This window comes from Sminthopsis crassicaudata, chromosome 2 (genome assembly GCF_048593235.1).
Source record: "Sminthopsis crassicaudata isolate SCR6 chromosome 2, ASM4859323v1, whole genome shotgun sequence".
NCBI lineage: Eukaryota > Metazoa > Chordata > Mammalia > Dasyuromorphia > Dasyuridae > Sminthopsis > Sminthopsis crassicaudata.
In genome coordinates, this window is record NC_133618.1 from 90,733,751 (window position 1) to 90,761,132 (window position 27,382).

Below are 27,382 nucleotides of genomic sequence, written 5' to 3' on the forward strand. Positions count from 1 at the left end.
GCTTGTCTATTTCAACATTATCTGGGTCTCCCCGGCTCAAAGAGATAATACGAGGGAGAGAAATTTCTTTTTTTTTTTTTTTTTAATTATAGCTTTTTATTTACAAGATATATGCATAGGTAATTTTTCAGCATTGACAAGTGCAAAATCTTTTGTTCCAATTTTTCCCCTCCTTCCCCCCACCCCTCTCCCCCGATGGCAAGTTGACCAATACATGTTAAATATGTTAAAGTATAAGTTAAATACAATATATGTATACATTTCCAAACAGTTATTTTGTGTACAAAAATAATCAGGCCTTGAAATAGTGTACAATTAGGCTGTGAAGGAAATACAAAATTCAGGTGGACAAAAGTAGAGGGATTAGGAATTCTATGTAGTGGTTCATAGTCATCTCCCAGAGTTCCCTTGCTGGATGTAGCTGATTTAATCCATTCCTGTTCTCTTGGAACTGATTTGGTTCATCTCATTGTTGGAGAGGGCCTTGTTCATCATATCCTCATCATATAATATTGTTGTTGAAGTATATAATGATCTCCTGGTCCTGCTCTTTCACTCAGAATCAGTTCATGTAAGTGGGAGAGAAATTCCTAAAGAAGTGTGTGAGGTTTTGGGCTCCCTGATAAGGAACCTCTCAAAACAATACCCTGCTAATTTAATGTAGTATTTGTGGTGTTTCTCCTACCTCAGGCCAATTTCCAGACCAGAGGAAGAGAAGAGCAGAAAGACAAGAGATAATTTCCTCATTACTTGATGAAACCTGGCAGGTACTTGTGGCAGTGGATGTCATGCATGGCTGAGGAAGGCTCTGTTTCTGCTGGAATTAATCTTATTCACAAAGGTGTTTGATGACAGTTTGTGTCTCCAGTCAGTTCCCCTTAATGAGCCATACCCAACCACAGGTCTCAGGCCCATTTTCCTGCCTGGCTACTTTTGGAATGTGTCTCAGCACAGGAAGTGATCTGGATGGATGAGCTTCTTATTCTCATCCAATCAGTTTGAAGGACTAGAAGTAAGAGGTAAGTGGAAGGATGGGAAACTAGCATGAGAGTCTTAGTTTCAGGATCCATATATTCCACCAGAAATTATGCGTACTCCTGCCTTTTTATCGTATGTCAATCCAGTCCCTTCACCACTTCCATCAGTCACTTCCTCCCTGATCTTACAATGTCCTCCCTATTTCTCTTTACCTATTTCCTATCCATCCTCCTAAGTCTTCCTCAAGAATCTTAGAGGCATAAAATGTCAGAGCTGGAAGGGCCTGAAAGAATATCTAATCAAACCCCCTCATTTTGCAGGTGAAGAAATGAATGCTTCCATGAAACGCCTGCTGATACTCCTGTTTATAATGTCTTCCCCCCAAAAAATACACATTTAACACAAGTCCTGTGCTTCCTTGTGATAACTCATGTCTTCTTACCTTAAAGTCTGTCAATCAAAAGCAATTTATTAAAGATCTAATATATGCCAGGAACTGTGCTAGGTATACAAAGGGAGAGAGAGAGAGAGAGAGAGAGAGAGAGAGAGAGAGAGAGAGAGAGAGAGAGAGAGAGAGAGAGAGAGAGAGAGAGAAACAGAAAAGAAAGAAAAAGAATGAAAACCAGAAGGAAGAAGAGGAGGAAGAGAACAAGAACAAGGAAAAGAAGGAGAAGGAGAAGAAGGAGGAGAAGAATATGAAGAAGAACAAGAACAAGAATGTGAAGGGGAAGAAGAGGAAGAAGGAGGAGGAGGAGGAGGAATATTTTGTGTTTCATTTTTAAAAGTTTAGTCATAATTTTTAAAATTAAATATGTTAAAGTTTTAGTTTCTTTAGTTTGATGGATAAAAATGATATTCTTGATGAATTCTTCTTTTAAGAATTTCTCTGAGTGCACATCTTAATGACATGTGCCATCATGTACAGCTCTGAATGTGTTTCGTGGTCCTGTTTCCATCTAAACTGTTCTATGTAAATCACACTCCTTTGAATCCCCCCCATAGTGTCAAAAAAGGCTCTCAAAAATATCTGTTGAATGAATATATGAGCTGTGTTATAACAAAACTAGGATGAACTGAAGATGCAAGAATAGTGGGACCTTTGGATGATAGATTTAGAGCTGGAAAAGACCAAAAATGTTATTTAATCCAACCCTCTTGTTTTTATAGATGACAAAACTGAAAAGCACTCATTCAAAAACCTGCAGTAAATTATTGATAGAGTTGTGAAATAACCATTCTGGAGAGCAATTTGGAACTATGCCCAAAGGGCTATAAAACTGTGCATACTCTTTGATCCAATAATGTCTCAAAGAGATCATAAAAGAGGGAAATGGATCCATATGTACAAAAATGCTTTTTGTAGTGGTAAGGACCTGGAAATGAATGGATGCCCATCGATTGGGGAATGGCTGAATAAGTTGTGATATATGAGTGTAAGAGAATATTATTGTCCTATAAGAAATGATGAGCAGGCTGATTTCAGAAAAACTTAGAAAGAGTTACATGAACTGATGCTGAGTGAAGTGAGCAAAACCAAGAGAACATTGTACATGGTAACAACAACAACACGATGTGATAATCAACCGTGATGAACTTTGCTTTTCTAGTGATTCAAGGCAATTTCAATAGACTTGGGAGGGAAAATGCCATTTGTATCCAGAGAGATAACTATGGAGACTGAATATGAATTGAAGTATATTTTCATTTTGGGGGTTTTTTTTCTCGTGTTTTTTTTTCTCTTTTGGTCTGATTTTTCTTGTACAACACAACAAATATAGAAATATGTTTAAAAAGAAAAAATTAAAATTACAGTCATAGTATTTACTACCTTTAAGAAATGGGTAAGCTACTATTTTCTAAGATACTTTTTCCTCAACTATAAAATGAAAGTTGTAGAATGAGTGAGCTCTAAAGTCAATTCCATTTGTAAATTCTATAAGTCTATTATATTATTTTTCTGGCTTCTTAGGATGCAGAACTGCTTAAATGTTTAGATTCAAAGTTGACAATTAATCTATCCATTTAAACTTGGAAGTTGGTCTCTAGAAAAGTACCTCTACTCTGTTTTTGGTCCTATTCTGTTAAAAATTCTAATCAATGACTTGAATGAAGGCATGAAGCATATGTATGTTGTTTCAAGAGGATATGAAGTAGAAAGAAATAACTAAAATATCAGATGTCAGAAATAGAATCCCAAAAGATATTGGCAAGCAAGAATAACAGGTTGAAGCTAAAAAAAAATACTTAAATAGTAAACATATATATATGTATATATATATATATAAAATGTGTATTTAGATGTATATATATATATATATAAGTATATGTGTGGATTTGTGTATACACACACATTTATGTCATATATATATATATAGTTTGAGAGTTCACAGGGAGAGCTGATCCAAACCAGATGCCTTATAGGGATCTCAAACTCAAAAATATCTTTCCCTCAAAATTCTTTCTTCTTCTTAACTTCTCTATTCTTGTCATCTTTTCGTGACCCAGCTTTATAATCTCAGAATAATAAGATTTTAGCTCTTCACTCTTCATCATCTGTTCCCCTCTTCATCCAATTATTTTCCAGGTCTAATCAAGTCTACCTCCACCACACTTCTGGAATCCGACCTCTTCTCCCTACTTAGACAATTAACACCTTAGTCCATCCTTTGTCACATCTGTCCTTACTATTGCAATTAGTTAATTGATCTCCATTTCTTGAATCTCTATCCTCCTAGTCTGTGTTCCATATAGCTGGCAAAGTCATATGCCTAAAATAGGAATGTGATATTATCACTACTCTACTTAAAAAGCCCCTCTTACTTCAGGGTTAAAAAATTAAACTCCTCTGTTGCTTAAGTGGCACAATGGATAGAATAAATGTGCCTGGAGTCAGGAGGGCCCAAGTTCAAATCCAATCTCAGACACTTACTAGTTATGTGATTCTGGGATGGACAATTCATTCAACCACTATTTAACTCAGTTCCCTCATCTGAAAAAAAAAAAAGTTGAGCATAATAATAATTCCTTTCTCCCAAGGTTGTTGTGAAGAACAGATAACTATAAAGCATTCAGCACAGCAGCTGGCAAATAGTAAACACTATATAAATGTGCATTATTATCATTTTTATTATTATTCAAAGACTTACACAATCTGGCTATAGATGTCTTTCCAGAGTATTTCCTACTCTGACCTGTTTCCATACTCTAGGGTCCAGCCACAGGGCTGCCAAGACCCTTCTAACTTATTATGTCCATTATGTTTTACTGACTTACAAATATCCACATTGTTTCATCCCAATAGAATAGAAGGTTCTGCAGAGTTTTGTTTTGAGCTTTTTCTTTGGGATAGCCTCAGGGTCTATCATAATGGCTGGCCCAGAGTGCTCCCTTAAGGAACATCTGCTGATGCACTGCCTTCACCTTTTAGCAGCAAATAATGTTTAAACTGATGAAAAATTAGAAAAATGAAAATTTAGACAACTCTGAGCTACCACTTCATACCTCTCAGATGGGCTAAGATGACAGAAAAAGACAATGATGAATGTTGGAGGGGATGTGGGAAAAGTGGGACATTAATACATTGCTGATGGAATTGTGAACAGATCCAACCTTTCTGGAAAGCAATTTGGAATTATGTCCAAAAGGTTATAAACTGTGCATACCCTTTAATCCAGCAGTGTCTCTACTGGAAATTATAAAGGAATTAGAAATTATAAAGGAAGGAAAAGGATCTAGATGTAAAAAAAAAATGTTTATAGCAGTTCTTCTTGTAGTGACAAAGAACTGAGAATGGCTGAACAAGTTATGGTATATGAATGTTATAGAATATTATTGTTCTATAAGAAACGACCAGTAGGATAATTTCAGAGATGCCTGGAGAGACTTATATGAACTGATGCTGAATGAAGTGAGCAGAACCAGGAGGTCATTGTTCACAGTAACAAGATGATGATATGATCAACTCTGATGGACATGGCTCTTTTCAATAATGAGGTGATTCAAGGCAATTCCAATAGTAGATGGAAAATGCCATCCACATCCAGAGACAGAACTATGGAGATTGAATATAGGTCGAAGTATAATGTTTTTACCTTTTTGTTGTTGTTTGTTTGTTTACTTGTTTGTTTTTCCCTTTTGATCTGATTTTTCTAGTATAACCTGACAAATGCAGAAATATGTTTAGGAGAATTACCCATATCTAATTTTATTAAATTGCTTGCTATCTTGGGGAGGGAGGATGTAAAAGAGGAAGGGAGAAAAAAATTGGAATAAAAAGTTTTACAAAAAAGAATGTTGAAAACTATCTTTACATGTATTTGGAAAAAGAAAATACTATTAAAAAATAAACTAGTGAGTCGGGGGCCAAATAAAGATAAATGAAAGGTAACCTACAAACAAAATGTATGCATCCTAGCAAGATTTACTTGTATGTATGTATGTGTATATGTATATGTTTATATGAATATATGTGTAGGTATACATAAATACATGTATATAGTTATATGCCTACATTAACAGATATAAGATGTTATTATCTATATAATATATATATAAATAAATGCATATACACATTTTTTTTTAACCATCAAAGTCCCAGGGTAGGAAGGTAAAGGTGCCACATTCCTTCCAGAAATGTAAAGAAAATTTAAGTTTTTCTCTGTGTCTATAGATCAGATCTCAGGCAATTTTCTTTGCTACATGGTTCTAGCATTCTCAGATTAATATGTGGGATACAGAAGTTGAAAGGATGACTTTCCAATTTTCCATATATAATTCATATTTATGTGTATGTGCATATATAATACATACATATATATTGCATATAGTATGTACTGGAGCACAAGTCAAATTGGCTTGCAAGATCCAATTGTTAAGTTTTCAGTGAAAACCTTTTATTTCTCAACAACTATTAAAAAAGGATTTAATTTATTGTTTGTGGATTATATAGACTTAAGAAAGTGATAGAGAAAAAATTGATAAATGCAGATAAAATATAAAAATGTATCTTACATATATGTGTATATATATACACATACATATGCAAGATCAGTTTATTAAAAGCTTACCAGCATATACCTCTATTGTGTATATATGCGTGTACACATACACATATTTTAAACTAAATTTTTGAAGTATTTAATGATGTTTTTCTTTAATTTCCCAGTTATTGGAATCTAAATTAACTAAATCTAAATCTAAAGGCATCTAAATTAACTAAATAGGGATATAGAGGAAGGATAATTGGATCACTCCATTATCCCTATTGATCAAGATCTTTTAGAAAGGGATATGAAAAATCATCATCTGTCTTCTTGGGAATCAAATTACCATAATATGCTCCTCCACTGGAGACCAGATGGGCTTTATCTATGGAGCCATATTTTTGGAAACCAGGAGAGAGATTCTCAGAAATATGAAGAAAAACAGTGGGAAGTAATAAAACTGCATAGGTATATAGAAAAAGATAAATAATCTCCATAAATTTGGATAATTCTAAAGTTTGTCTGGAGGAACTTCCTTAATCTTTAACTATTTCATGCAAGGGGACCATTGCTGGGAAATAATGTTAAGGCCTCTTCCTAGCAGCAGAGCAAAGACAATGATGAAGAGGGTTGCAGATTCTCTTGAGGTTGTGGAAATAGGTTTGAATAATAAGGAAGGGAATTCCAGCAATTGTAATTAATAAGGAGAAAACTTCCTTTAAAAATATATTTAAAAATCTTCAAAGTTCTATATACATTTTTGTAGGAAAAGATGATATATGTATATGCACATTCAAAAGTTTATATGTGCCTATATATATATATATCTAAACTGGGGAAAATATCACCTGTCTTTTAGGATTGTTATGAGTTAACATATATAAAAATGCTTGCAAATCTTAAAGCATTACATAAATAAATGCTTGCTATTACCATTAATTTATATATATTGTACACATAAGCATATGTATACATATATGTATGTATATACAAATACATCATACACTATGTTGGTGATAGGAAGAGAGACAGACAGACAGACAGATATTAGATGTAATTTTGAGAAACTATTGCTGGAACTACCTCTTCCCTATTTTGTACCTAAGTACCTATTTTGTACTACCCTACCCTACTCTACCTTTATACCAAAATGTACAACTAGATGTTTCATGAGCTGGACATTTCATTTCCTAGTTGAATGCATTCATAATGGCTTCTCTTGTGTCTTTTCACATTTCTCCTATTCTTACACACATACATACATACCTTATTCCCCAATATTCATTTGCCTGGGCAAACCAGGTCCCATAGCCAGCAGCTACTACTTATTCTCCTTGGGGTTCTAGAACTCACCCTGAGGATGACAGAGGTTCTAATACTATTGCTTACAAGATTCCATCTGATGTGTTTCACCATTGATTATCAACCAAAATTAATAGCTTTTAGAAAGAGTATTAATTAAGCAGGTATATCAAAAAGTTGTGGCAGAAAACCCTTCCTAAACTGGGAGTACACACTAGGGAACAGCAAAGTTAAACTCATAGAACTTGAGTTTGGTCAAGTTCGTGGCCATTTAGAAATCCTCTTTTCCCTTTATGGAATCATCAAGAAGTTCCCTTTAGATATAGCTTTACGTTGGATTTGAAGAGTCTGTGCCCTTGTAGAATCTTGAAGTGAATTTTTCCTAGATATGTTTGATTTGTTCTAAGTAGAGAATGATTAGAATGATCAAAAGGACTGAAATGTATCAGAAGAAAAGGATGAAAGATATTTTAGAAATAATAAAGGAGTAGAAGGAGAAAAAGGGGAAGAAGAAGGAAGAGGACTGTAGTGGTGGAAAGATTTAGAAAACAATACAAAATGTTTTCATTGTTAAAAACAATAAGAATAAGTAATTTCCCTTCCAGGAAGCTTATTATTATGTCTGAACCATATTCTTCCTAATCAATAAAGGTTCAGAGAATAGATAATGATAATGAAATCAAGCTATTATTATCTATGATAATATACATATAGAAGTTCCAATATCAGGATTTCATCTCTTCCCAACTCAATTGATAATTTATAGATGATCTCTGAGGCATGGCCAGATTTCCTTTTATGGGCATCTTTTAGCATTTACTATAAGATCTATGAGTAATTGATTGAAACACATTCTTATTTATTTGAAATATCTAGGTAAAAAGGGGATGATGTAGTTTCAAACTGATGCTCTTTTCTTTCCTTTAAAATTTTTTTTCTATTATTGCCCTCTAATTCACCTCCTCCCCTGAAGCCACCACTACCCCACAACTAACCACAACTACAAATCCACCTTTATAATAAAAAAAACACTCATGCATAAAAAATCAGCACACTGGCTAAATCTGAAGATGTTGCTAATTCTATATCGTTAATTCTTCATTTCTCTGCCAAGAAGAGGGAGGAACAGTTTAAAAAGGCTCTTGGGAAGGAGGAGATTCATTCCATAAGCAAGATATTAAAATCAGAACAGTCCCATTATAAGAAGGTGTCAACACTTTTGTGTAAGTATTCTACAAGTAACTAAATTTACAAAGGAAAATTAGCGATTTATATTCATCCTGATGTACTGGACTAGATGAGATATATGGGGTGTTCAAGGAGTATTAGCATCTCTGATAGGAGGGCTTGGCAAGCCCTTTTCAAGGTTGCACATCTACCTTTGGTGTGTACCTGGCACCCATCCGGTACTCACCTGTGGCTCCAAGAAGCTGAAGCATTCAAAGCATCCACAGTAAAACTGTATCCACAGACAGACTATACCAAGTTGAAGTGATAATCAACAGGCCTCAAATCCATTTTAGAAAAACAAACTTGTAAAGACTTAGGGATTTTGATTGGCTCTAGCACCAACCATGATTCCTGTGATTCAGTGATGAAGCCTTCTACCCACCTCCTACCAAAGGGGTGATGGACTGAGAGGAGAAAACAGGACCTATTTTAAGTATATGATCAACTTGGAAATTTGTTTTCCTTGACTATCCAGATTTGTTACATGGACTTTCTGTACTTTTTCCCCCTCAAATGAGGAGGGAGGATGAGAAAGAACCTTCATTTTAAGGAGGACAGGCAAACTCAAACAGAAATGTGTCCATTTCTCTCCAAGATTCCTTGAGACTTTCTCTCAATGCCTCTAAGTCAGATGCCTTTATCTTCCACCCTACACTTGCCCTTTTCAGCTAGCTTTTATGTGTCTTCTACCATTAGAATGTAAGTCCCTTGGGCAGGGATTGTCTTTCTGTTTTATATTTGTATTCTCAGTTTATCACAGTTGCCAGTACATATTTTGTTGTTGTTGGGTCATCTCAGTTGCATTCAATTCTTTGTAACCCCATTTTTGGGTTTCTTTGGCAAAGATAGTGATTTGCCCTTTCTTTCTCCAACTCATTTTACAGATTAGAAACTGAGGCAAACAGGGTTAAGTCACTTGTCCAGGGTCATACAACTAATAAGTGTCTGAGGCTGGATTTGAACTCAACATGAGTTTTCCTGACTCCAAACTCAGTACTGTGTCCATTGTGCCATCTAGCTGCTTCTCCTAGTACATAGTAAGTATTTAATAAATGGTTGTTGATTTGACTTAACTTGGCAAGATAAGACATCTCAGAGCAGGAGAGTCAACGAAAGAACTTTGTGTTTTTCTAGGCTTACTTAATTTCTGCAATAGTTTCCTCGTACAAAAGGTAATAGCTATTGAATTATGTCTTCATATGCAGGGCAGAGTGGGGGACACAAAAATTATTCCTTGGTTCTTCAGCATGAGGCAGTATCTGGAATATCAAGTTTGACATCTGAGATCGTTATAGTACATTACCATGAATGGAAAGCATTATTTCTTAACCCCTTGACACTTTTTCCTAAAATATTGGATATAAAGTATTCATCTCTTCCTTCCTCTTCCTCTTTACCTCCCTCCTTCTTCTCCGCTTCTTTCTTCATTTTTCATGCTTTTTTTTTTTTTTGCTTCCATCTTATTTTTTTTTCAATTAAGAATTTTTTCCCTTACTTTTCTTTCCCCCAATTGAATAACTAAAAAGAAAAAAGAAAGGAAAAATTAAAATCTCAAAACAAATGTGTATAGCCCAATGAAATATATTGGCCATATCCAAAATCATTTGTTTCATTCTGCACTTTAAGCTGTTGGATTCTTTTCAAATCATTATGTCACCAAGTATGCAGTACTGAATTGTTTTCCTTGGGACCTATGAACAATTTTTGACATGCCTAGAAGGATAATATCAAATGCAGATTTCCTGAGTCATCTATTATTGTGAAACCCAGACTGTACTATGCTACCTCCAAGGGAAGTTTTATTAATAGGTAAACTCCTACCAAAGTATAGCATAACAAATCAAAGGGTGAATTCAATGATGTAGAATTCCACATGAAAGGTGATATGGTCTAGTGGGCCTAAAACAGTGGACATAAATCTATTTTACTAATAAAATCTATTATCTAATGTGTCTAATCTATAATTCTATTAATAATAACCTATTCTATTAATCAAATGCGTTCTATTAAAGGAGAATAAGTAGATAATCATACATATACACATACATATATACACCCTTATAGACACACACACACACACATGTGTTTATTTTAAAATATATAAATTAATTACAAGACTGCTGGAGATATCAGAAAATCAATCTCAGCCTTTCTGAGCCTCAGTTTCTCTATCTGAGTATAATATTAACATTTGGCACCTCCTAAGGTTGCTGTGAGGATCAAATAAGATAATGTATTTAAAGTGCTTTGTGAGTATAAAGGCTTTTTTATTATGATTATTTCCTGTTTAAAGTGTTGAGAGGATGTCTACTAGAGACATTGCCGGAGGAATTCAAATCACTCACAAGCATTCAGTATGAATTATCATCACATTATCTTGGTCACACTATATGCAGTGCATCTGGGAAGTGTGAGCATAAAAACATAGATGAGAAGCTATGTCTGATGGTGCAGAATTGATTCCAGTGTTGAAAAATTAGCGTAATAACCCCTTGGGGCTACCTTCCCCAATTCAGCATTTGTAGGTTCTCACAGGATGATGATTCCTCTCAGACTCATAAAATATATTGTGGATCCACAATCCTAAAATTATAGCCATAACCCCTCCCCTTAGTCTATAAGTTCACTTACCCATAATAGTCAGCAGACATAATAAACTCAAAACAAATGCATTTCTTAGGATAGCATAGTAAGAACAGTAGCTACAAAACACAAACACAAATCTGGAATGTGTACTCCCACAAACACAAATAGTGTCACTGGGAGGGATGGACCCAAATACATAGTAATTTGTGTGTGAGGTACGCAAATAGGAAACATATGTTACCAAAGCAATTTGCAAAACTGATACTCCAGGGCTTGATGTCCTTTTTCTTCCTTAGTATCATCATCCTGCTCCCTGTGACAGATGTAGCATCTCTAATGGGGAAGTTGATCATGTGGGTTGCCTGTATTTTTTCCTCTCTTCGGGTTAATTTTCAATTTCCAGGGATAGTTTTCTCTTCTATAGTCTGCTCTCTTCTCTACTGCTAGAGGTCACGCTCTTAAAGTTGTTCTCCACTCCAAATTCTGGATTTGTGCCTCTTTGTAGAGTGTATAGTCTTTCTTTAAAAGCCAGTCAACAATTAGTTGTTTTCTAATTCCATCAAGCAGTGAGGTTTTTCAATGGCTAGAACATTAAGCCTGCAGTCAAGAAGAACTGAATTCAAATCTGTCCTCAGACAGCTCTATGATGCTGGACAAATGAGTTACCTCTGTTTGCCTCAGTTTCCTCATCAAAATTAGCTGGAAAAGGAAATGACAAACTACTCCTTTATTTTTGCCCAAAAAATCCCAAATGAGTATACATTACTGAAATGACTGAACAATAAATTCCATCAAAGAGAAAACTGTCTTTGTACTTTTAAACAAGATAACAGAGTAGAGAAACATCTTTACACTTCCTTTAACCCATTAATCCCTGTCCCTTCTGTGACTTTTATCAATTTTGCTGGAAGAAAATGAGGACCCAATTCTCCTTTATTCCATTGTAAATTTTATTTCCAACTATTTACCTATTCAGCATAAATTGCTAAGGGTATGCAATTTTATTATGAGGAATGGCCAAAAAAAAGTTCAGGTCAAAAATCTATTCTTACCTTTCAGAATCCTTTTAAGCAAAAATTCTTTTAATTGGAGTATATGTCATCTTTTCAAATAGCTTCAGAGAAGTTCTAAGACCATTACAAAAAATTGCTGAAAACATAATTCTGTAGGAGACATTTGCAACAAGTAAATGGTCAAATGCCCTCCTTTCTTCCAACTAGTCTGCTACATTGAAGGAATTTGTGAACAAAAACCTTTTTAGAGCTGTCATCCTCAAGAAAATAGTAGGCTGAAAAGATAATGCAAGACTCCTAATTCTGCTGACTGTAAAATTGTATCCAGTGAGATACAACAAGTTTGTCATCACCCCATAAAGTATTGTAAATTCTGTAACCAAAATCACTCATGGAGGATTACTAATAGGGGGACATTAGAAGAGTTTCCATGTTCATGTCCATCCAGTTTTAGTTGATGTTTTATAAAATAAGTAAAAGCCTATCCTGGGCATGATTCCATTTGCACATATGTTTTTCACTTTTACCTCAAAAATTAGTTAAACTTTTTTCCCCTTCTTGTAGCTGAGTTAAAAATGACAAGGTAAGGGTAGCAAGCCAGTTGAACTCTTCCTAACACTGCTCTCTAAACAACTCTAAAATAACCCATCAAATTGAATTTTTGTGAAAAATAACCAACAAAATGTGGAGTGAGAAATATTTCCAGCCCAAGACAACTGAGGATGGCTGCAGAGGTCTGTAACACTGGAGTGATGGGTAGTCCTGAGTACATGCAGAAGCAATACAAATGATAGGTCTCAGAGGTGGCTGGGACAACAACAGCAACAGCTTTGGGAGCTCTTAACCCAGAGATAGTAAAGGGGATTGAATATGGTCAGAAAGAGATTACAAGAGAGAGTGAGCTGACACTGAGGACAGGATCCAGCAGTATTTGACAACTCCAATAGACATTGGACACGCATTTCTGGGTTGCAGTTCCAGGATGAAGAGAATTTCTTGTGGTCAGTCACAGGCAAGGACGGAGAGGAGCACTAATACTTGAGGTTGAGGGAGAGTTGGGGACTTGTTCACAGTTGTAGAGTTAAAAAAAAAAAAATGTTAACGCTTTAGGAGAACAAGGGGCATTCCTTGGTAAAGACCAGAGTGCAGATCGGAAGAATAGGAACCACATCCTTCCTAGGAAAATATCCTTTTGGAAACACTGAAAACTTGAAGACTCCCAGAACTAACTCTAAAAACATCAGGATGAAAAAGTCTAAAACTTTGACCAGTGCCTCCCCAATCCTGAATAGAGTCCAACTTTAATATAAAAGTCCAAAGTCAAAAAAGAGGCAGGAAAAATGAGCAAACAACAAAAACAAAAGAATTTGATATAAAAAGCTACTACAGTATCAAGGAAGATAAAGACACAAATTCAGAAGAAGACAAAAATGTGAAAATAGTTACAAATGAAGTCTCAAAGAAAAATTCAAATGAACAAGAAGTACAACAGAAATTTCTTTCCTTTTTTTTTTTTTTTATTGAAGCTTTTTATTTACAAAGCATGGGTAATTTGTCTAATATTGACCTTGCAAAATCTTTTGTTCCAAATTTTCCCCTCCTCCCCACCCCCTTCCCTAGCTGGCAGGTGGCCCAATATATGTTAAATATGTTGAAATACATGTTAGATCCAATGTATACATATTTATACAATTATCTTGTTGCACAAGAAAAATCAGATCAAAAAGGAAGAAAAAGAAAAACTGAGAAAGAAAACACAATGCAAGCAAGTAACGACAGAGTGGGAATGCTATGTTGTGGTCCACACTCCGTTCCCACAGTTCTCTCTCTGGGTTTAGATGGCTCTCTTCGTCACTGAACAAGTGGAACTGGTTTGAATTATCTCAATAGTGAAGAGAGCCACGTCCATCAGAATTGATCGTAGTATAATCTTGGTGTTGCCGTGTATAATGATCTCTTGGTTCTGCTCATTTCACTTAGCATTAGTTCATTTAAGTCTCCTCAGACTTCTCTAAAATCATTTTTCTGATCATTTATTGAGGAACAGTAATATTCCATAACATTCATATACTACAATTTATTCAGCCATTCTCCAATTGAGGGGCATCCACTCAGTTTCCAGTTTCTTGCCACTACAAAGAGGGCTGCCACAAACATTTTCCCTCCTTTAAGATTTCTTTGGGATATAAGACCCATTGCTGGATCAAAGAGTATGCACTCTTTTTTTGATAACTTTTTGAGCATAGTTCCAAATTGCTCTTCAGAATAATTGGATCCACCACACTTAACACCATATACCAAGATAAGATCAAAATGGGTCCATGATTTAGGCATAAAGAGGGAGATAATAAATAGATTAGAGGAACAGAGAATAGTCTACCTCTCAGACTTGTGGAGGAGGAAGGAATTTATGACCAGAGGAGAACTAGAGATCATTATTGATCACAAAATAGAAGATTTTGATTACATCAAACTAAAAAGTTTCTGTACAAATAATACTAATGCAAACAAGATTAGAAGGGAAGTAACAAATTGGGAAAATATTTTTAAAAACAAAGGTTCTGACAAAGGTCTCATTTCCAAAATATATAGAGAACTGACCCTAATTTATAAGAAACCGAACCATTCTCCAATTGATAAATGGTCAAAGGATGTGAACAGACAATTCTCAGAGGAAGAAATTGAAACTATATCCACTCACATGAAAGAGTGTTCCAAATCACTACTGATCAGAGAAATGCAAATTAAGACAACTCTGAGATACCACTACACACCTGTTAGATTGGCTAAGATGACAGGAACAAATAATGATGAATGTTGGAGGGGATGTGGGAAAACTGGGACACTGATACATTGTTGGTGGAGTTGTGAAAGAATCCAGCCATTCTGGAGAGCAATTTGGAACTATGCCCAAAAAGTTATCAAACTGTGCATACCCTTTGACCCAGCAGCGCTACTACTGGGATTATATCCCAAAGAAATACTAAAGAGCGGAAAGAGACATACATGTGCCAAAATGTTTGTGGCAGCTCTTTTTGTTGTAGCTAGAAACTGGAAGATGAATGGATGTCCATCAGTTGGAGAATGGTTGAGTAAATTGTGGTATATGAAGGTTATGGAATATTATTGCTCTGTAAGAAATGACAAGCAGGAGGAATACAGAGAGGCTTGGAGAGACTTACATGAACTGATGCTGAGTGAAATGAGCAGAACCAGAAGATCACTGTACACTTCAACAACAATACTACATGAGGATGTAGTCTGATGGAAGTGGAAATCTTCAACATAAAGAAGATCCAACTCACTTCCAGTTGATCAATGATGGACAGGGGTAGCTACACCCAGAGAAGAAACACTGGGAAGTGAATGTAAATTGTTAGCACTAATATCTGTCTGCCCAGGTTGCATGTACCTTCGGATTCTAATGTTTATTGGGCAACAAGAAAATGATATTCACACACATGTATTGTACCTAGACTATATTGTAACACATGTAAAATGTATGGGATTGCCTGTCATCGGGGGGAGGGAATAGAGGGAGGGGGGGATAATTTGGAAAAATGATACAAGGGATAATATTATAAAAATATATATATATATAATAAAAAATTATTAAGTAAAAAAAAAAAAAAAAGAATAATTGGATCCACCAACAATATATCAGTGCCCAGTTTTCCCACATCCCCTCCTCCAACATTCATTATCTTTTCTTGTCATCTTAGCCAATCTGACAGGTGTGTAGTGGTATCTCAGAGTAGTCATAACTTGCATTTATCTGATCAATAGTGATTTGGAACACTCTTTCATGTGATTACAAATAGTTTCAATTTCTTTATCTTAAAATTGTCTGTTCATTTCCTTTGACCATTTATCAATTGGAGAATGGCTTGAACTATTATAAATTTGAGTCAGTTCTATATATTTTAGAAATGAGGTCATTATCAGATCATTTGGATATAAAAATGTTTTCCCAGTTCATAAATTTCTGAAAAAAAAAAGTTTAAAAAAAGAAACAAAAGTTCATAGACGGAAAAAATGGGAAAAGAAATGAGAGTGGTGCAAGAAAATTATGAAAAGAGATTTAATAGCTTGGTAAAATACACACACACAACTACAGAAGAAAGTAAAACCTTAAAAAGGAGAATTGGTCAAGTGGAAAAAGAGATAAATTCACTGGAGAATATAGTTCTTTTTTTAAATCCTTTTATATTTATTTAGTTTTTTGAATTTTTTTTATAGTTTTTATTTACCAGATATATGCATGGGTAATTTTATAGCATTGACAATTGCCAAATCTTTTGTTTTAATTTTTCCCCTCCTTCCCCCTCCCCCAGATGGCAGGCTGGCCAATACAAGTTAAATATGTCAAAGAATAAATTAAATACAATATATGTATACATGTCCAAATAGTTGTTTTGCTGTACAAACAGAATCAGACTTTGAAATAGTGTACAATTAACCTGTGAAAGAAATCAAAAAGATAGATGGACAAAAATAGGATTGGGAATTTGAAGAATATAATTCTTTAAAAATTAGAATTAGGCAAATGGAAGCTAATACCTCCATAAGACATCAAAAATACAATAAAATAAAATCAAGAGAATGAAAATATAAGTTAAAACAGGAAATATCTCCTTGGGAAAATAACTAACCTAAAAAATAAATCAAGGATAAACAATTGAAGAATTATTGGACTACTTGAAAGACTTTTTAAAAAACACCTTCAATATCATATTTCAATCAATTATCAAGGAAAACTGCTCTGAAATCTTAGAGCCAAGAGGTAAAATAAAAACTGAAAGAATTTACCAATAACTTCCTGAAAAAGGTCCCCAAATGAAAACTCCCAGGAATATTATAGCCAAATTCCAGCGCTCTCAAGTTCAAGGAGACAATATTGCAAGGAGCAAAAAAGGAATAATTCAAATATTGTGGAGCCATAGTCAAAATCTCAAAAGATATAGCTACTTTCGCTATTACTGGGATTATATCCCAAAGAAATACTAAAGAGCGGAAAGAGACATATATGTGCCAAAATGTTTGTGGCAGCTCTTTTTGTTGTAGCTAGAAACTGGAGGATGAATGGATGTCCATCAGTTGGAGAATGGTTGGGTAAATTGTGGTATATGAAGGTTATGGAATATTATTGCTCGGTAAGAAATGACCAGCAGGAGGAATATAGAGAGGCCTGGAGAGACTTAAATCAACTGATGCTGAGTGAAATGAGCAGAACCAGAAGATCACTGTACACTTCAACAACAATACTGTATGAGGATGTATTCTGATGGAAGTGGAAATCTTCAACATAAAGAAGATCCAACTCACTTCCAGTTGATCAATGATGGACAGAGGTAGCTGCACCCAGAGAAGAAACACTGGGAGGGGAATGAAAATTGTTAGCACTAATATCTGTCTGCCCAGGTTGCATGTACCTTCGGATTCTAATGTTTATTGTGCAACAAGAAAATGATATTCGCACACATGTATTGTACCTAGACTATATTGTAACACATGTAAAATGTATGGTATTGCCTGTCGTCGGGGGGAGGGAATAGAGGGAGGGGGGGTAAATTGGAAAAATGAATACAAGGGATAATATTATAAAATATATATATATATATATATATATATATATATATATATATATATAATAAAAAAAAAGAGGCCTATTCCCTCCTTTTGAATAAAAAAAAAAAAAAAAAAGATATAGCTACTTTAATGTTAAAGAAACAGAATACTTAGAATATAATATTCTAAAAGGCAAAGGAGCTAAGATTACGCCTAAGAATACCTACTCAACAAAACAATATAAAACTGCAGAGGAAAAAAATAGATAATAAATAAAAGAGAAGGCTTTCAAGCCTTCCTGATAAAAAGACTAGCATTGAATAGAAATTTTGATAATTAAAAGACTCAAGAGAAACATAAAAAGGTAAACATGGAAGAGAAATCATAGGGGACCTAATAAGGTTAAACTGTTTATATTTCTATATGGGAAGGTAATACATATAACTCTCAAAAACTTTATCATGATTAGAGCAGTTTCACAGAGTTTGCATACACAGAGAACATGAGTGTGAGTTGGTCATGTTAGGATGGTTTTTAAAAATGGAAAGGGATGCAAAAAGAGGAATACACTGGAAGAAGGGAGAAGGAAGAGAAAAAAGGGGAAATAATCTCACATAAAAGAGACATGTGAGAAAAAGTTTTTAAAAGAAGTGGTGGGGGAAGGGTAGACAATACTTGAGTTACCCTTTTGTCAAAATTGGTTCAAAGAAGGAACAATATATATTCACATTGAGTTGGTGATAGAAATCTAGTTTATTTAACAGGGATGTAGGAGGGGAATGGAGTAAAAGAAATGGGAGAGAGTTGATAAAAAAGAGAGAGGAAAAAAAAGGATGAACAGGAAAAAAATAAGATGGATGGAAATATACCATTAGTAATCATAACTATGAATGTGAATGTAATGAACTCACCCATAAAATGGAAATGGATATCAGAATGGATTAACAACCAGAATATAATGATATGATGAAGAAGAATTTCTACTTTTAAAGAAGTCCTTTGGATGAGATTAGAGAATCTCCTTTGGTCAAGTTTCCCTTTCAGCTTATGTAGGATTCTTCCTTAGGTCTAATCTAAATCTTTGGTGTTTCAATTTGAGCCACTTCTTTCATAGCCTGTTCTTAGCTCTCATTGATATATGCTTTTTCTTATACAAAGCACTGCTTATGATTATTTCCTTGGATCCTCGCAAGTTGCAAAGCTTGAAATAGGAAGATAGCACAGACTAAAAGTAAGGGGCTAAAGCTAAATCTACTGCATTTAAGCTGAGGTTAAAAAAAAAGTTAAAGGCAGCAATTATTTTCTCAAACAGAACAAAAGCAAAAATAGACCTCATTAAAAGAGATAATCAGGAAAAACCACATTTAGATAAGAGGTACCACAGACAATGAAATAAAATTTTAAAAATTTTACAGCAAATTTCTCTGATAAAAGCCTCATTTCTCACATTTAAACAAGGAACTGAATTAAATTTATTAAAAAAAAAAAAAAGAGAGTTGTTCCCATTTGTTAAATGAATCAAATATATGAACAGGGAGTTTCCAGAAAAAGTAACCAAAGATATCTATAGTCATATGAAAAAATACTCCAAATCACTATTGATTAGAGAAATTCAGATGAAAATAAATAACCCTGAGATACCACCTTATAGCTATCAGTTTGACTAACAAGACAGAAAAGGAAAATAACTAATTTTAGTGGAGATGTGGAAAAACTGTGGCACTGAAGCACTGTTGATATAATTGTAGACTAGCCAACCATTCCAGAAAACAATTTGGAACTTTACCCAATGGGCTATAAAACTGTATATCTTTTGGCCCAGCAATAACACTATTAAGTTTATATCCCAAAGAGATTTTTAAAAGGGAGTGGGAGGAGAGAGAAGGGAGAAGGGTCTATGTGGTCAAAAATATTTATATTTATTTTTGTAGTGGTAAAGAATTGAAAATTGAAGCGATATCTATGAATTAGGGAATTACTGAACAAGTTGTAGTATATTATTGTGATGGAATGGTACTGTACTATAAGAAATGATAAGCAGGATGGCTTCAGAAAAATCTGGGAAGACCTATATGAACTGATGCAAAATGAAGTGAGCAGAACCAGAACACTAAATAATAGCAATATTGTAAGGATGTCAGTCAGACTGTGAAAGCTACTCTGATCAAGATATTGATCTGAGGCAATCCCAAAAGATGAATGCTATCTACCTCTAGGAAAAAAAAAAAAAAGAATTGATCAACCCTGAGTACAAATTGAATTATAATTTTTTCATTTTGTTTTTCTTCCCTTTTGTCACATGATTAATTCAGAAACATGTTTTACATGAATTCACATGTATAATTGATATTATATTGCTTGGCTTCTCAAAGAAGAGAAGGAGAGTGAAGGAGAGAATTTGGAAGTAAATTTTTAAAAAAGAATGTTAAAAATAAACAAATAACAAAGTATTAAAAAGAAAAGAAATGAAAACTGAGGAACTACAGCAAAGTAAGTTCCTGTCAGTATAATAGTGTTCAGAAGACAACTGCATATTTAATAAATCCAGATGTCCTGACAACAGCAATTCCAATTCAGAATTTGCCACTGGCTTGCTGTGGGGATCAGGATTAGTTAAGTAAGCATGTCATCTTTCTCTGTCTCAGTTTCTTCATCTATAAAATTTGCATAATAGTTCCTTTCCACGGAACAAAGTTATTGTTATGATCAAATGAGATTGCTGACGTGAATGCACCATGAAAAATATTAAGCTCTTTACAAAGGAAATCCTGGGGAGCTTGGATTTGATAACTATGATCCTGATGCGGACATTGAAACCATAGAAATGCATTGAGTTTATTCTTCTCCCTCTGTTAGGACTCCCATCTCAATGACACTAGATGAAGAAGAATTTCTTATTTTAAACAAGTCCTTTGGATGAGATTAGAGAATCTCCTTTGGTCAAGTTTCCCTTTTAGCTTGTGCAGAGTTTGTCCATAGATCTAATCTAAATCTTTGATGTTTCAATTTGAGCCACTTCTTTCTTAGCCTATTCTTAGCTCACATTAATATTTACTTTTTCTTATACAAATCACTGCTTATGATTATTTCCTTGGATCCTCACAACTTGCAAGTATCATTAGTCCCATTTCACAGATGGGGAAACTAAAAATCAAGGAGGCAGTGATTTTCCCAGAATTGCAAAGTTAGTAAGTACCACAGCTCTGTTTTGAATTTATGTCTGTTGATAATAGAACATAGTTGGATTCTATCTACAGAGTTCTGGAAATAGTTTATGTGTACCATCAAGGAAAGATGTGATCACGAAAACCTCAAAGGGAAATTTAGCTAGACTGAGTCAGATACCAGGGACTGAGCTGCCATTCACCCCCAGGAGTGATGTAGTTGACTGTTCTCTCTAAATTTTACTGCTGCTTCTGTCATACTAAATTATTTACGAGCTTTCTTAATTAAGGCAGGCTTTCTTTCTCTTTGTGCCGCTCTCTCTTCTGTAATTGGTGTCAATATTTGTAATCTGACTCAGTGGTTTTTAAAGCCTGCCCAATCCTTCTCCCTTAAGGAGAAGCAACTTGCAAAGCAAGGCATTTCACTGACCAGAATTTCTAATTCCGCAATGACCTTGACAAGGATTGTTTTCTGAGCATGCTTTTGGGAGAGAAAGCAGCATGATTTGAAGGCTGGAATCAGCACTCTCTCCACATCCCTACTCCTGCCCCCATTTCATCATATCTCCAGGCAGGACCACTCTAACCCAGAACAAAGAATCTCTCTCTCACCTTAGTCCTTTTGGTTGCTCTGGTGCTGGTGGTGTGACTCCTTTGCCCTCAGCATCAAATGAGCGACCAGGCTGTAAGGGTTAAGAAGTCCTATGTGGGGTCCTTTCCTCCCTGAAGCCAGGCGACCTGTGAGAAACAGGTCTCCGTCCTTAGGGTCCTTATTTGTTCTTTTCTGTAACAGATAAAAAGAGCCAGCTAGTCAATAAATATCAAGTATCCACGATGTGCCAGACACTGTGCTAAGCACTTTAATAAAGTTTCCATGATGACTTTGGGAGCCCTTGAAAGATTCACAGTGTTCCTCAGCACTCCAGAATTCCAGAATCTGAGCTCCTGAGCTGCTATAACCAAAGCCCTAAGGATCAAGAAATCCTTGGAAGTGACCCTCAAAGCCACAGCTAAGACAAATCATCTAACACAGTTGCTGCCTTCAGACAGGAACTTGGTGGGATCAATACTATGTAAGAACTGAGCTAAATTTCTTCTCTTCTAGAGGAGAGAGTAAAGGATGTATGCCCCTTGAGTGTATGTATTAAAGGGGAGGAATGGTTGTATTTTGTTCTTATTATATCTTCAAAGTAAATACCTCTTCATAAAAGTTCATCAGTGTTATAGGTACCTACATCATTTGTACCTAACAGAAGTCGGGACCAGAGGTTATGGGAGAGGGGGTTCCAGCGGATGGCCACAGAGAGGAGACAGCTTGTACACCTTTCAGGGCTCATAGAACGGGTTCTATGAGGGGGAAATGTGACCTACCTGGCTCTGGGAGAGGAGCTAGGGAATACGAGATTCACACACATAGGAATTAAGAAAGCCAAATTTCTAACACTAGTCCTCTGAATTCAAATGTAGCGTTTTTTCCACTGAGTCACGCTACTTCAAGGTCACACTTCTAAGAATAAGAATAGCAGGGGTTTATTGACAAGACCTATGACTATGTTTTGCAGACAGCATAAATTATCTCATAACAATCTCTGTAATGTAGATGCTATTATTATCTGCATAGATGAGGAGATATCTTCTGAGAGATTAAATATCTGAGAGGTCGCACAGCTGGTAAGTGTTTAAGATGTGAACCAAGCTCTTTCTAATCTGAATCTAGTTCCTTTTCCATTATGCAAGCAGTTTCTCTTGAATGACAGAGTTAATGAATGGCATAACTGGAACTCTTATCCTATGGAACTCACATGGTCCTTCCTTATTCAAAGAACACCAGTGGCTTCCCAATATCTCTGGAATCAACTACAAACTCCTTATTCTAATTCCACCATGACCATGACAACCTTATTCTGTCTTCACACAGATACCAATCCAGCCAAACTGAATTTTTCACACATGCCATTCCATCTCCCATCTCCCATCTCCCATCTCTGTGTGTTTGCTTTGTCTGTGTCCTGGAAAGCATCTCGTTCTTACCTCTGCTTCCCAGAATCCCTAGTTTTCTTTAAGATCCAACACAAGAAACAACTTCTACATGACACTGCTTCTGAGCCTCCTAACTGCAAGACTAGACTATCATTCCTCTCCTGAGGTACAATCTCATATCACTTTATGCCTTTTGGACATCTCAATCTGGATATTTCTCAGGCATTTCAAATTCAACCTGTTCAAAACAGAATTGCTTATTTTTCCATAAAACCCTCTCTTCTTCTAAATTTCTCTATTATTATTCAGAGCACTTTCTTCCTCCCAGTTACCCAGGCTCACAATCTTGGCGTTGTCCTCAACTCCCCATTCTCATTCACCCCAATATCTAATCCATTGCCTATACTGCCTTCTATATGCTCCCCTCTCTCCACTCACGCAGCTACCACTCTAGTTCAGCATCTCCCCTTACTGAATGCATAAAATAACCATCTCCCTGCCTCAGTACTTCCCCAATCCAATCCATCCTCTCCTCAGCTACCACAGTGATTTTTCTAAGGAAAAGATCTGGCCATGTACTCCACCTACCTCCAGCCATCCAACTTCAGTGCCTTCCAATTACATCTAGCATCAATTATAAGCTGCTCTGCTTAGCATTTAAAGTTTTTAATAAACTTCCTATTTTTCCAATATTCTCACACTTTATTCCACACTCTACACTCCAATTATATGAATATGTTCCCCACAAATGAAATTCCATCTACCATCTCTATGCCTTTTTATTAGCCATCCCCCATGTCTGAAAATCTGTCTCTTCATTTCTGTTTCAAAGTTTTCCAAATCTCCTTTAAGATTCAAATCTTACTTTCTCCAAGAGAATTTTCCTGTTTCTGCATTCTCCCTCAGAACCAGTTCTAGTGCCTTCTCTCTGAGATCATATCTTGTATGTAACTAATTGATTACATGTTGACTTCCCCATTAGAATGGAATACCCTTGAGGACAAGGATAGTAATTTTGACCTTTTCTCAACAGTCAAACCTTTTATATGCATATTCAGTTATGACTCAGCTGGGGCAGCTAGGCGGCACAGTGGATAGAGCACCAGCCCTGAATTCAGGAGGACCCAAGTTCAAATCTGGTCTCAGACACTTAACACTTCCTAGCTGTGTGACCCTGGGCAAGTCACTTAACCCCAGCCTCAGGGGAAAAAAAAGATAAAAAATAAAAAGGGGGGAGAGCAATAGACGTCTATTCAGTATATGGAACTTTAAAAATATATCTCATTAAATATTTCTCAGTTATATGTAAAACAATTTAACAATCCTTTTTAAAAATTTGAGCTCCACATTCTCTCCCTTCTTTCCCCCTCATTGAGAAGCAATTTAATTTTGACTATATAGGTGAGGTTGTTGAGTTGGGAAAGTTTGAGTTCCAGACTGATGCATTATCAATTCAAATGTCTCAAAAGAATTTGCAGGCTTGAACCCATCTCCAAGGCAAGCCACAGTTCTTTGAAAGTTGTGGAAATACCATTACAAAACAGATTGAATTATAAGGGAGTTCAGTAGTGAAACAGAAGCAAAGGAGATACTTTTATCCAGCTAATTCTATGGTTCAAGGGTAGGGCTAGAGATCTATCATTGGCATGTTAATTCTATGGCCCAAGAGTAGGGCTAGGGGATGACCAGATCATTGGGCAGCAATGAATTGAGGAGTGGTCTCTGGAGTCAGGCAGCAGATTGGGTATTGGAGTTTCCTGAGACCAGAAGCTATCTGACTAAGAAGTGATCAGAATCAGACAGATTGGTTGTGGGAGTTTCCAAAGCCAGATTTAGGACTACTGATTCATTTGTTAGAACAGAAGGCCCCAAGGTCAGGGGACCCCAAAACCACAGCTATATTTCCCTAGAAGCTATACTATATCAAAGTCAAACCATATTAGAATTTTAAAACATATTGATTACCTGAAGGGAAACTTTAATTCAGAGACATATACAAATCATTGTTCATTAAGATAAGAATTAATTCATTCAAATGACTTTTTCATTTGGAACATAGTTTTAACAATTTCTAATGACAAATCATATATTGGAGTAAAAAAGAAAGAAAGGAGATAAGTAGATTCATGAAAGGGAGAATACACATACATATACACACACACACTTGCCCACATAGAACATCGAGGCTAGGCATGAAGGCTGAAAAAGAAACCCATTAAAAATACTTTTCTCAGAGTCCCATTGGACTATTCTTGCTGGAGTATATTGAGCTCTTACCTAAAACAGAAAAATTAAAAAAAAAAAAAAAACAACTCTGAACTTCTCAAATCTCAAAAACAGAGAAGGGAGAAGGAAGCTCCTGTCCTCTGAATTGCTGTACTAGGGAGAAAGAGGGGAAAAAATTAAACCATTAAATTGCTCCCCAAACAAGGAACAGCATCAAAACAAAGAGCAAAGAAAAAGAGAACAAAAGCATAAAATCCCCCTTTTTAAATGAGAAGCTAGAGGGAAATAAAAATGTCTTTACTTTCTAGCATAAATGTGTTTTTTAAATAATAGAATATAAAAATATCATTAACAGCTCCCTATTTGTCTATAGTAGAGATGTATATAGAACTGCTTTTTGTTCTAACACATTATTTCTATTTTAGTCTGTCTGGCCTTGCAAATGTTTGCTTCTTCTCTCTGTTTACAAAGTTATATAGCCACACAAAAAATCAGTATTTCTTCAAGGATCATCCTAATTTTTTGTGGGGGCTGGGGAAGGAAAAAAATGGGAACATCTTTAGGGACCTATATAGATTCAGTTCTGCCAATTTTTTGGTTTGAGAATTGCAAAGATTGTAAATGCAAGTGATGAGATATAGATTTGGGGCACCCAAATGAAAATGAGGTCTAGTGGCAGGTTCAAGGTACAGGGAGTCAAATAGAGCTCCCTTGCAACCTTATTGGATTCGGCGCAAGGATAAGGAGTTAAATGAGCGGCTCAAGAGTTTCCTGTAAAGGAATTTACAGATCAGAAAACCTAGATTGATAAAAGAGGTTGATTTTGGGGTTTGGAAGTAAAGTTAAAGTCTAGTTAGTAAAAAGTGTTAAGTAAAGAGAAGAGGGCACTGGAAACAGTATTCCAGTGGACAGAGAGTCTTTGGTGCCAGGCATGGTGCTGGCATGTTTTGACCCTCTGCAACGAGAGGATTCCAGCTTGGCTCTTTTTATATTGAGAGATTTAGCTAAAGGGGCACGTGGAGTAGAGTCCCAAGTTGGCTCAGATCCTGTGGGGACTGGGACAGGTCTGGATCTCCTATTCAAAGGGGTGCTTTTGACCAGGATTTGTGAATCAAAGGTCCTAGCTTCTTGAATTGATAATGCATCAGCCAGGAGAAGTTGGGAATCAGAAAGGAATAAATCCATCTGAAAGGACTAGTTTCTTAAAGGGATCACAACCCTCTTCACAAGTACTAACCTTACATGATTTTTCTGAGCCTAGTTTCTTTTAATACTTGTAGTGAGAGAGTGAGGGGCACTAGATGCAAACTGGGAAGGTCTCCTCTAATACTGACCAGAACACTCCTGAGCAACTGACTTCCCACCTCAATTGCCCCCATCCTGCTATGTCATCTCTAAAGGATGTGCTACGGTCTTAGGGGAAATGTAAAGAATCTGATTCATTAATTATAAAACAAGTGTAGCTTCCATCATCTCTTGTATCTACATCTGTGATCCTATGACTCTTTTTGGTTATGTTAAGAGAACTCTGATAAAATCTGATAGAATTAGAATGTAGCTAAGAGGAGAAGGATCAGTCACATCTTGGTGACCATTAAAAAAATCGAGGTGCCCTCTAGGCAGTCAGTTAAGGAATCTTGACAGTTGAGGTAGGGGATAATTCTATAACTTTCTGGCTTCAAGGAAGTGAGTTAGTTTTGGAAAGAGAATTCAGCTATTGAAAAGAAACCACTTTGGGTGGGAAAGATATTTCTTTTTCCTCCTACCATGGCAATAGTGTCTTGCAATAAAACTATTCACTAACCCTTGCAAAGCCTTCTGTTCCAAATTATCCCCTCCTTTTCCCTATCCCCTCCCCTAGATGGCAGGTAGTCCAATACATGTTAAATGTGTTAAAATGTATTTTAAATCCAATATATGTATAAATATTTATACAGTTATCTTGCTGCATAAGAAAAATCGGATCAAGAATAAAAAAAAAAACTGGGAAAGAAAACAAAATGCAAGCAAACAACAGAAAGAGTGAGAATGCCATGTTGTGGTCCACACTCATTTCCCAGAGTCCTCTCTCTGGATGTAGATGGCTCTCTTCACCACTGAACAATTGGAACTGGTTTGAATCATTTCATTGTTGAAGAGAATCCCGTCCATCAGAGTTGATCATTGTATAATCTTGTTGCTATGTATAAGGATCTCCTGGTTCTGCTCATTTCACTTAGCACATGATATATTTTCTAGGGACACACACAAAGTCAAGAGGCACAAGTAGCTTCAAGAAGCATGGTCCCTGGCAGCAGAGAAGAGAAAAAAAAATTGTCTCTAGCAGTCTAGAGTGGAGCTGTGAAAAAGATTA